Raw genomic sequence first — 13,239 nt, forward strand, 5'->3', positions numbered from 1 at the left:
CTAGCTGACAGATGGACCGAAGTCCTTGCGGCCGAGGAATATAAACTCGAACGCCCCTCCAAGTGTTACCCAAAGCATAGGTTGCTACCCCGACTGGAGGAGGAAGCACTCAAACCTACATCTCCAGCATATGATGCGGCGGACCGGCCACCTCATGGCCGCGATAGAGAGGCATTTCAGCCAAAAGCTCAGCCCGCACTCTGACGCCACTCAAACAAAAATGTCAAGGCATAGGGAAATATGCCAGACCTGCGAGACGTATTGGAGGACAAAGAAAAACATGCAAGATTGATCTACGGATCATGAGGGCGCGCCACTATGCGAGACGATAACCTTCACACCGGATACAGTAAAAGTAAGTCCGGCTGGGCCGAACACAGCGGGCAAGACTCATTTGAGTTGCGTCGCGATATAGCCCAGTACAGAGGCGCCGCACACCCCCTATGCTTCACAGACGAAGTAATGGATCACCAAATCATAGAGGGTTTCAAACCCGTAAATATCGAATCATACGACGACACAACAGAGCCTGCGGTATGGATCAAGGATTTCCTCCTGCACATCCACATGGTCCGCGGTGATGATCTACACGCCATCAAATACCTCCCACTCAAGCTCAAAGGACCAACTCGGCATTGGCTCAACAGCCTGCCAGCAGAATCCATTAGCTGTTGGGAAGATCTGGAAGCCGCATTCCTCGACAACTTCCAGGGCACTTATGTGCGACCACCAGATGCCGATGACTTCAGCCACATAATTCAGCAGCCATAGGAATCGGCCAGGCAATTCTGGACACGGTTCCTAACAAAGAAAAATCAAATTATCGACTGTCCGGATGCAGATGCCCTAGCAGCTTTTAAGCACAACATCCGCGACGAGTGGTTCGCCCGGCACCTTGGCCAGGAAAAGCCAAAATCCATGGCGGCCCTCACGACACTCATGACCCGCTTTTGCGCGGGGAGAAGATAGCTAGCTGGCTCGCAGCAATAACATATCAAAGAACCATGGTACTTCGGATACCAAGGATGGCAATGGCAGGTCACATCGCAACAAACACAAGCGCCGCATTAACAACGACAATAACGAGGATACGACAGTCAATGCCAGATTCAAAGGCTCTAAACCCGGTCAGCGGAAAAAGCCATTTAAAAGAAGCACTCCGGGCCCACCCAGTCTGGACCGTATACTCGATCGCTCGTGTCAAATACACAACACCCCCGACAAGCCAGCCAACCACACCAACAGGGATTGTTGGGTGTTCAAGCAGGCCGACAAGTTAAATGCTGAAAACAAAGATAAGGGGTCGCATAGCGATGACGAGGAGGAGCCCCGGCAACCGAACACCGGAGGACAGAAGAGGTTCCCCCCACAAGTGCGGACAGTGAACATGATATACGCAACCCACATCCCCAAGAGGGAGCGGAAGCGTGTGCTAAGAGACGTATATGCGTTGGAGCCAGTCGCCCCAAAGTTCAACCCATGGTCCTCTTGCCCGATCACCTTCGATCGCAGGGACCACCCCACTAGTATCCGTCATGGAGGATTTGCCGCACTGTTTCTAGACCCAATCATTGACGGATTTCACCTCACTCGAGTCCTTATGGATGGCGGCAGCAGCCTGAACCTGCTTTACCAGGACACAATGCGCAAAATAGGTATAGACCCCTTAAGGATCAAACCCACAAAATTGACCTTCAAAGGCGTCATACCAGGTGTAGAGGCCCATTGCATAGGCTCAGTCATACTGGAAGTGGTCTTCGGATCCCCGAATAACTTCCGAAGCGAGGAGTTAATCTTTGATATAGTCCCGTTCCGGAGTGGCTATCATGCACTGCTCGGGCGAACCGCATTTGCGAGATTCAATGTGGTACCGCATTATGCATACCTCAAGCTCAAGATGCCAGGACCTCGGGGGGTCATCACAGTTAATGGAAACACAGAGCGCTCTCTCCGCACGGAGGAGCACACTGTGACCCTCGTAGCAGAAGCACAAAGCAGCCTCTTAAGGCAATCCACTAGTTCGGCGATTAAGGACCCGGACACCTTCAAGCGCGCCCGGAGTAATCGGCAACAAGACCGCCTGGCACGTTCCAAGCTCGCATAGCAATGCGGCCCCCTCCCCAGTCCCAGCCAAATGGCGAAATCCGTGCCGCGCGTACATAATTATGCATTGAAAATACCATGGGCATAAGTGGGGAGGGGGCACGACTACGGCACGCCCCAAGACGCGGTTCAACCGCACTAGGGGCTTCCTGCTTTGTTATTTTTCTCTCTTTGAGGACTTTAATCTCTAGAAACCCTGTCCGGTAGTATGATTGCCGAACACATGATGCAGCAATCAAGGAGGCAGAGAGCTACGTCGCACCACGGAACTCGCAGATGGATTACGATAACGAGTGAAATACTTTCTTTAATGCCATTCCTCAGCTTGCCCTTGGAGGAGACATGTCAAATAGTCCTACTTTTTTCTTATCGCACTACTTGTATCATTTTGCTTTAACACACCTTTTTGAATAAACAATGCATAGCACTAGACTATTATCTCATTCTTTATTCTTCCTTTTTTATATATGTTCATTTCATGACATCCAGCACCCGTACACTCTGGTACGGCTAATACGCTAGGGGCTTAAGCATGCCCATAATACGGCGTGAGAAGTCTGAACACTTTAGACAGTGCGGCACCCCAAACTTATAGCATTATATGCATCAGCTCCGAATCATGTCTTGGGTCAATAGTTGGGTTTACCCGGCTCCCATGTTTTGGTACCTTACGTTCCGCTATATCGGCTAAGGTAGCACTGGGAGAACTACTGTGATTGTGCCCCGGTTCAGCTGAGCTAAGCACCTTAGTAGAGAAAGCTAAAACTGACTATCATGATAAGGCGAGAGACTGGTCGCTGTTCGAGAGGTTTCGAGTCCCTAAAGACTTATGCCACTTAGAGCGAGGAGTCGGCTTTGTCCGGCTTAAGGCATGTATAGCGCCCCAAATTCAGCCTTCCGAATACTAGGGGCTTCGCCAAAATTTAAAATTATAGAATTCTATGGCTAAGTGAGAGTGATAAAGCATTATAGTCCGATTGCCTTGTTCGTTGCGCTGAGCACCTCCCTCGAAGGACCCAAAAAATGGGAACAAGAGTGCTCAGGTTTATCCCGAACACCCCAGCACTCGTGGCATGGGGGCAGAAGCTGAGGACTAGCCATCTCTCAGAGTTGATAAACTGCCGAACAGAAGGTAATATTTTAAATTCAAACAAGCGTTGCATAGCGCATATGAACAAGTTTTCATACCACAGGATCACACGAGCAAGTTCATTCAAATATTAAATCTTTCGCACAAGACGGGCACCCTTCAGGACACCCTCATAATATATCTCGGGGTGGCGATGCTCCTTGACCTGCGGCGGCCCCTTGTTCACCAGCTTCTCGGCGTCCATCTTGGCCCAGTGCACCTTCGCACGGGCGATAGCCCGGCGTGCACCCTCGATGCAGACGGACCGCTTGATGACTTCTAGCCGTGGGTAGGCATCCACAAGCCACCTCACCAGGCCGAAGTAGCTGTTGGGACGGACCGCTTCATGGCCTGTTCGGCCGCCTTGTGCAGCTCGACCAGTTGCTTCAGCTGGTCGCTCATAGGCATCGGGTGTTCGGTCCCAGTATACTGAGACCAGAACAACTTCTCCGTTGAGCTTCCCTCCTCGGCCTGGTAAAACTTTGCGGCATCCGACACGCTGCGGGGCAAATCTGCGAATGCTCCTAGAGAGCTCCAGACTCGGGTAAGTAACAAGTAATTTACTTTCACATGCTTGCTTTGCATATTTAATGCCTTACCCACCGCTATCTTCCTCATCGCCTCAATCTCCTGGAGGGCCTTTTGGGCTTCAGCCTTGGCACTCTTTGCACTCTCAAGGGCCGCGACAAGCTCAGATTCTCGCGTCTTCGAGTCAAGGTCCAACGCCTCGTGCTTCGTCACAAGAGCTTGGAGCTCTTGTTGCACCTCGCCCACCCGTGCCTCTTGCTTTTCCCGCTCGGTGCGCTCCTGGGCCGCTTTATTTTCGGCCTCGGACAGCGCTTGCTTCGGGGTCGCCACTTCGGTCGTGGCCCCTGGCAAATTCATAATGATCCTGTCATTTTGCAATCACATCTATAGACAAGGTATTACTTACCTTTGTTCTCCTCGAGCTGCCTCTTGGCAAGGCCAAGCTCTTTCTCGGACCCCTCGAGGTCCTGCTTCAGTGCGGCGACCTCCGCAATCAGTGCGGCAGAGGCCAGCAGTGAAGCCTGCATATGCATATAGACATACTTATATTAGACTCCTGCAGATATTATTTGATCCTCTATTCGGCTTTTCTTTGTGAACACCAAATAGAGCATCAGGGGCTACTGTCTATGCGGTAATATTTTCCCTATATTTTATATACTTACCTCAAAGTCTGTTAGAAGGCTGGCACAGGCTTCAGTCAGTCCGCTCTTGGCGGACTGAACCTTCTTGATCACCGCACTCATAATAGTGCGGTGCTCTTCGTTGATGGAAGCGCCGCGAAGCGCTCCCAGCAGGTTGTCCGGTGCCTCTGGATGGACAAAGCTCACCGGCACGGGCGTCTTACCCCTTTTGGAAGGGGGCCGCCTGCCCGAGTCCGGAACCACTGGAGGTTCCGGCATAGTGTTTGGCTGAGAACCTAACTTGGATCCCCTGGGAGCCTTGCTCCCTTTGCTCCTGGAGTCTGGAAGGTCGCCTTGAGGCGCCTCCGGGACTGTCTCCCCCGGCTCGGTGCCCCTTGAGACAATACCTCGGCGTTGTGGAAGTGGATCGCTATCCATATTCGACAAATCCAAGGATACGTCAATACGGGTTTGGAGAGGTCTGCATAATCATATTCGGAGTTAAGGGAAGCAGTGCGACAAAGTATGCTATGAGTTACTCTGGTATCCGAAACTTACGACTTCGCCAGGGGCTTGGCCTTGAGCAGCCACTCGTCTTCGCCTTCGGCGGCGGTGGTGGAGTAGTCCGGAAGGAGAGTCCTTCCCTTCTTGGACCCTTCGGCCTCCCCGGTTGGGACGGCCTTCCTTTTCTTGTCTCCCCTGGTTGGAGGGGGAGCATCTTCATCTTCCTCCTCCTCCTCTTCTTCATGAGAGGAGTGCTTCGCGGAGTTATCGGACGTTGAGTCCGATACCACCTGGCGCCGGGAACTCTTGCGGGTTCCCTTGGCCTTCTTCTTGGTCTTCTCCGACACCTTATAAGGAGCAGGAGTCAGCATCTCCGTCAGGAGAGCGTCCGCAGTGTCTTCGGGCAGAGGGGTCGGGCAGTCAATCTGCTCCGATTCCTCCACCCAGTCCTGTCAAAGGCATGGGAGCTCAGACCCCGCACATGGTTAAGCTATAGGAAATAAATATCCTTCCAGATGTACAGAACTTACCGGATTCGCGGGGCGCTTCGCGCTTAGCCCGTGGTCCTCGGTGAGAAAGGGGGGTACCTCGGCGCCCTTGAACAGCACCCTCTAGACGTCTTTGTGCGTCGTGTCGAAGAGCTCGCTTAGAGTCTGGTGCCGGGCCGGGTCGAACTCCCATGTCCATATTGATGAGAATCCCGTAATAAGGGGAACACGATCTCTGCTTTGACAAGACGTGTTAAGAAACCGCCTCGCGTTATGTGCGGGGCTCGTTAAAAAACGGTTCAAATAATTACCGGGCCATGGCATGATGTCATGCTGCCAAAACATGTCAGCAGATTAGATTTGTGGAAATATTATTCTCTCTACGGTGGTATGTGGAACTTATTTTGCAGGGTCAGACACTGTCCTTGTATTCAAATTCTTCCGTGGTGTATTCGGAGGAGGAACCCGCCTTGCAATGCCGAAGAAAACACTGCGCCGGACTCATCGTAATTGAAGCCTGGTTCAGGGGCTATTGAGAGAGTCCTGGATTAGGGGGTCTTCGGACAGCCGGACTATATCCTTTGGCCGGACTGTTGGACTATGAAGATACAATATTGAAGACTTCGTCCCGTGTCCGTATGGGACTCTACTTGGCCTGGAAGGCAAGCTAGGAAATACGGATATGTATATCTCCTCCTTTGTAACCGACCTTGTGTAACCCTAGCCCCCTCTGGTGTCTATATAAACCGGAGGGTTTTAGTCCGTAGGACAACATACAATCATACCACAGGCTAGCTTTTAGGGTTTAGCCTCTCCGATCTTGTGGTAGATCAACTCTTGTACTACTCATATAATCAAGAATAATCAAGCAGGACATAGGGTTTTACCTCCATCAAGAGGGCCCGAACCTGGGTAAAACATCGTGTCCCTTGCCTCTTGTTACCATCCTCCTTAGACGCACAGTTCGGGATCCCCTACCCGAGATCCGCCGGTTTTGACACTGACAAGGGGGAAAGAGGAGGGAGAGAGGAAGGAAGGGGGGGGGGGGCGCCGCCCCCTCTCCTTGTCCTATTAGGACTAGGGGGGAGGGGCGCGTGGCCCAGCCCTGGCCGCCTCTTCTCTTCTCCATAAAGGCCCACTAAGGACCGTTAATCTCCCGGGGGGTTCCGGTAACCTCCCGGTACTCCGGTAAAATCCCGATTTCACCCGGAACACTTCCGATATCCAAACATAGGCTTACAATATATCAATCTTCATGTCTCGACCATTTCGAGACTCCTCGTCATGTCCGTGATCAGATACGGGACTCCGAACAACCTTCTGTACATCAAAACATATAAACTCATAATATAACTATCATCGAAATGTTAAGCATGCGGACCCTACGGGTACGAGAACTATGTAGACATGACCGAGACACGTCTCCGGTCAATAACCAATAGCGGAACCTGGATGCTCATATTGGTTCCCACATATTCTACAAAGATCTTTATCGGTCAGACCGCATAACAACATACGTTGTTCCCTTTGTCATCGGTATGTTACTTGCCCGAGATTTGATCGTCGGTATCTCAATACCTAGTTTCAATCTCGTTACCAGCAAGTCTCTTTACTCATTCCATAATACATCATCCCGCAACTAACTCATTAGTTGCAATGCTTGCAAGGCTTAAGTGATGTGCATTACCGAGAGGGCCCAGAGATACCTCTCCGACAATCGGAGTGGCAAATCCTAATCTCGAAATACGCCAACTCAACAAGTACCTTCAGAGACACCTGTAGAGAACCTTTATAATCACCCAGTTACGTTGTGACGTTTGGTAGCACACAAAGTGTTCCTCTGGTAAACGGGAGTTGCATAATCTCATAGTCATAGGAACTTGTATAAGTCATGAAGAAAGCAATAGCAACATACTAAACGATCGTGTGCTAAGCTAACGGAATGGGTCAAGTCAATCACATCATTCTCCTAATGATGTGATCTCATTAATCAAATGACAACTCTTTGTCTATGGTTAGGAAACTTCACCATCTCTGATCAACGAGCTAGTCAAATAGAGGCATACTAGTGACATATTGTTTGTCTATGTATTCACACATGTATTATGTTTCCGGTTAATACAATTCTAGCATGAATAATAAACATTTATCATGATATAAGTAAATAAATAATAACTTTATTATTGCCTATAGGGCATATTTCCTTCAGTCTCCCACTTGCACTAGAGTCAATAATCTAGATTACACAGTAATGATTCTAACACCCATGGAGCCTTGGTGCTGATCATGTTTTGCTCGTGGAAGAGGCTTAGTCAACGGGTCGGCAACTTTCAGATCCGTATGTACCTTCCAAATTTCTATGTCTTCCACCTGGACTAAATCCCGGATGGAATTGAAGCATCTCTTGATGTGCTTGGTTCTCTTGTGAAATCTGGATTCCACCGCCAAGGCAATTGCACCATTATTGTCACAAAAGATTTTCATTGGACCTGATGCACTAGGTATGACACCTAGATCGCATATGAACTCCTTCATCCAGACTCCTTCATTTGCTGCTTCTGAAGCAGCTATGTACTCCGCTTCACACGTAGATCCCGCCATGACGCTTTATTTAGAACTGCACCAACTGACAGCTCCACCGTTCAATGTAAACACGTATCCGGTTTGCGATTTAGAATCGTCTGGATCAGTGTCAAAGCTTGCATCAACGTAACCATTTACTATGAGCTCTTTGTCACCTCCATAAACGAGAAACATATCCTTAGTCATTTTCAGGTATTTCAGGATGTTCTTGACCGCTGTCCAGCGATCCACTCCTGGATTACTTTGGTACCTCCCTGCTAGACTTATAGCAAGGCACACATCAGGTCTGGTACACATCATTGCATACATGATAGAGCCTATGGCGGAAGCATAGGGAACATCTTTCATTTTCTCTCTATCTTCTGGAGTGGTCGGGCATTGAGTCTTACTCAACTTCACACCTTGTAACACAGGCAAGAACCCTTTCTTTGCTTGATCCATTTTGAACTTCTTCAGAACTTTGTCTAGGTATGTGCTTTGTGAAAGTCCAGTTAAGTGTTTTGATCTATCTCTATAGATCTTGATGCCCAATATATAAGCAGCTTCACCGAGGTCTTTCATTGAAAAACTCTTATTCAAATATCCCTTTATGCTATCCAGAAATTCTATATCATTTCCAATCAACAATATGTCATCCACATATAATATTAGAAATACTACAGAGCTCCCACTCACTTTCTTATAAATACAGGCTTCTCCAAAAGTCTGTACAACACCAAATGCTTTGATCACACTATCAAAGCGTTTATTCCAACTCTGAGAGGCTTGCACCGGTCCATAAATGGATCGCTGGAGCTTGCACACTGTGTTAGCTCCCTTTGGATCGACAAAACCTTCCGATTGCATCATATACAACTCTTCTTCCAGAAATCCATTCAGGAATGCAGTTTTGACATCCATTTGCCAAATTTCATAATCATAAAATGCGGAAATTGCTAACATGATTCAGACAGACTTAAGCATCGCTACGGGTGAGAAGGTCTCATCGTAGTCAATCCCTTGAACTTGTCGAAAACCTTTTGCAACAAGTCGAGCTTTATAGACAGTAACATTACCATCAGCGTCAGTATTCTTCTTGAAGATCCATTTATTCTCAATTGCTTGCTGATCATAAGTCAACCAAAGTCCACACTTTGTTCTCATACATGGATCCCATCTCAGATTTCATGGGCTCAAGCCATTTTGCGGAATCTGGGCTCACCATTGCTTCTTCATAGTTCGTAGGTTCGTCATGGTCTAGTAACATAACTTCTAGAATAGGATTACTGTACCACTCTGGTGCGGATCTTACTATGGTTGACCTACGAGGTTCAGTAACAACTTGATCAAAAGTTTCATGATCATCATCATTAACTTCCACACTAATTGGTGTAGGTGTCTCAGAAACTGGTTTCTGTGATGAACTACTTTCCAATAAGGGAGCAGGTACAGTTACCTCATCAAGTTCTACTTTCCTCCCACTCACTTCTTTCGAGAGAAACTCCTTCTCTAGAAAAACTCCGAATTTAGCAACAAAAGTCTTGCTTTCGGATCTGTGATACAAGGTGTACCCAACAGTCTCCTTTGGGTATCCTATGAAGACACATTTATTTGATTTGGGTTCGAGCTTATCAGGTTGAAGCTTTTTCACATAAGCATCGCAACCCCAAACTTTCAGAAGCGACAACTTTGGTTTCTTACCAAACCACAGTTCATAAGGCGTCGTCTCAATGGTTTTCGATGGTGCCCTATTTAACGTGAATGCGGCCGTCTCTAAAGCATAACCCAAAACGATAGCGGTAAATTAGTAAGAGACATCATAGATCGCACCATATCTAGTAAAGTACGATTACAACGTTTGGACACACCATTACGCTGTGGTGTTCCGGGTGGCGTGAGTTGCAAAACTATTCCGCATTGTTTCAAATGAAGACCAAACTCATAACTCAAATATTCTCCTCCACGATCAGATCATAGAAACTTTATTTTCTTGTTACGATGATTTTCAACTTCACTCTGAAATTCTTTGAACTTTTCAAACGTTTCAGACTTATGTTTCATTAAGTAGATATACCCATATCTGCTTAACTCATCTGCGAAGGTGAGAAAATAACGATATCCGCCACGAGTTTCAACATTCATCAGACCACATACATCTGTATGTATGATCTCCAACAAATCTGTTGCTCTCTCCATAGTACCGGAGAACGACGTTTTAGTCATCTTGCCCATGAGGCACGGTTCACAAGTACCAAGTGATTCATAATCAAGTGGTTCCAACAGTCCATCAGTATGGAGTTTCTTCATGCGCTTTAAACTGATATGACCTAAACAGCAGTGCCACAAATAAGTTGCACTATCATTATCAACTCTGCATCTTTTTGCTTCAATATTATGAATATGTGTATCACCACTATCGATATTCAACAAAAATAGACCACTCTTCAAGGGTGCATGACCATAAAAGATATTACCCATATAAATAGAACAACCATTATTCTCTGATTTAAATGAATAACCGTCTCGCATCAAACAAGATCCAGATATAATGTTCATGCTCAACGCTGGCACCAAATAACAATTATTTAGGTAGATGTAGAGGTAGATGCCGACCGCGATCACATTGACTTTGGAACCATTTCCCACAAGCATCGTCACCTCGTCCTTAGCCAATCTTCGCTTAATCCGTAGCCCCTGTTTCGAGTTGCAAATATTAGCAACAGAACCAGTATCAAATATCCAGGTGCTACTGCGAGCATTAGTAAGGTACACATCAATAACATGTATATCACATATACCTTTGTTCACCTTGCCATCCTTCTTATCCGCCAAATACTTGGGGCAGTTCCACTTCCAGTGACCAGTCTGCTTGCAGTAGAAGCACTCAGTCTCAGGCTTAGGTCCAGACTTGGGTTTCTTCTCTTGAGTAGCAACTTGCTTGCTGTTCTTCTTGAAGTTCTCCTTCTTCTTCCCTTTGCCCCTTTTCTTGAAACTGGTGGTCTTATTGACCATCAGCACTTGATGCTCTTTCTTGATTTCTACCTCTGCTGCCTTTAGCATTGTGAAGAGCTCGGGAATTATCTTATCCATCCCTTGCATATTATAGTTCATCACGAAGCTTTTGTAGCTTGGTGGCAGTGATTGGAGAATTCTGTCAATGCTGCTATCATCCGGAAGATTAACTCCTAGTTGAATCAAGTGATTGCAGTACACAGACATCTTGAGTATATGCTCACTAACAGAACTATTCTCCTCCATCTTGCAGCTATAGAACTGAGACTTCATATCTGTCAATCCGGGCATTCTTTTGAAATATTAACTTCAACTCCTGGAACATCTCATATGCTCCATGACGTTCAAAACATCGTTGAAGTCCCGGTTCTAAGCCGTAAAGCATGGCACATTGAACTATTGAGTAGTCATCAACACGTGACTGCCAAGCATTCACAATGTCTGCAGTTGCTGGCGGAGGTGGTACACCTAGCGGTGCTTCCAGGACGTAACTTTTCTGTGCAGCAATGAGGATAATCCTCAAGTTACGGACCCAGTCCGTGTAATTGCTACCATCATCTTTCAACTTTGCTTTCTCAAGGAATGCATTAAAATTCAACAGAACAACAACATGGGCCATCTATCTACAATCAACATAAACAAGCAAGATACTATCAGGTACTAAGTTCATGATAAATTTAAGTTCAATTAATCATATTAGTTAAGAACTCCCACTTAGATAGACATCCATCTAATCCTCTAAGTGATCACGTGTTCCATATCAACTAAGCCATGTACGATCATCACGTGAGATGGAGTAGTTTCAACGGTGAACATCACTATGTTGATCATATCTACTATATGATTCACGCTCGACCTTTCGGTCTCCGTGTTCCGAGGCCATATCTATTATATGCTAGGCTCATCAAGTTTAACCTGAGTATTCCGCGTGTGCAACTGTTTTGCACCCGTTGTATTTGAACGTAGAGCCTATCACACCCAATAATCACGTGGTGTCTCAGCACGAAGAACTTTCGTAACGGTGCATACTCAGGGAGAACACTTTATACTTTGATAATTTAGTGAGGGATCATCTTATAATGCTACCGTCAATCAAAGCAAGATAAGATGCATAAAAGATAACATCACATGCAATCAATATAAGTGATATGATATGGCCATCATCATCTTGTGCTTGTGATCTCCATCTCCAAAGCACCGTCATGATCACCATCGTCACCGGCGCGACACCTTGATCTCCATCGTAGCATTGTTGTCATCTCGCCAATCTTATGCTTCTACGACTATCGCTACCGCTTAGTGATAAAGTAAAGCATTACAGGGCGATTGCATTGCATACAATAAAGCGACAACCATATGGCTCCTGCCAGTTGCCGATAACTCGGTTACAAAACATGATCATCTCATACATTAAAATTTAGCATCATGCCTTGACCATATCACATCACAACATGCCCTACAAAAACAAGTTAGATGTCCTCTACTTTGTTGTTGCAAATTTTACGTGGCTGCTACGGGCTTAGCAAGAACCGTTCTTACCTACGCATCAAAACCACAACGATAGTTTGTCAAGTTGGTGCTGTTTTAACCTTCGCAAGGACCGGGCGTAGCCACACTCGGTTCAACTAAAGTTGGAGATACTGACACCCGCCAGCCACCTGCGTGCAAAGCACGTCGATAGAACCAGTCTCGCGTAAGCGTACGCGTAATGTTGGTCCGGGCCGCTTCATCCAACAATACCGCCGAACCAAAGTATGACAATGCTGGTAAGTAGTATGACTTATATCGCCCACAACTCACTTGTGTTCTACTCATGCATATGACATCTACGCATAAAACCTGGCTCTGATACCACTATAGTGGAACGTAGTAATTTCAAAAAAATTCCTACGCAAACGCAAGATCATGGTGATGCATAGCAACGAGAGGGGAGAGTGTTGTCCATGTACCCACGTAGACCGAAAGCGGAAGCGTTAGCACAACGCGGTTGATGTAGTCGTACGTCTTCACGATTCGACCGATCAAGTACCGAACCTACGACACCTCTGAGTTTAGCACACGTTCAGCCCGATGACGTCCCTCGAACTCTGATCCAGCCGAGTGTTGAGGGAGAGTTTCGTCAGCACGATGGCGTGGTGACAATGATGATGTTCTACCGACGCACGGCTTCGCCTAAGCACCGCTACAGTATTATCGAGGTGGACTATGGTGGAGGGGGCATCGCACACGGCTAAAAGATCAAACGATCAATTGTTGTGTCTCTAGGGTGCCCCTCTGTCCCTGTATATAA

This window comes from Triticum dicoccoides, chromosome 7A, assembly GCF_002162155.2.
Source record: "Triticum dicoccoides isolate Atlit2015 ecotype Zavitan chromosome 7A, WEW_v2.0, whole genome shotgun sequence".
NCBI classification, from domain to species: Eukaryota; Viridiplantae; Streptophyta; class Magnoliopsida; order Poales; family Poaceae; genus Triticum; species Triticum dicoccoides.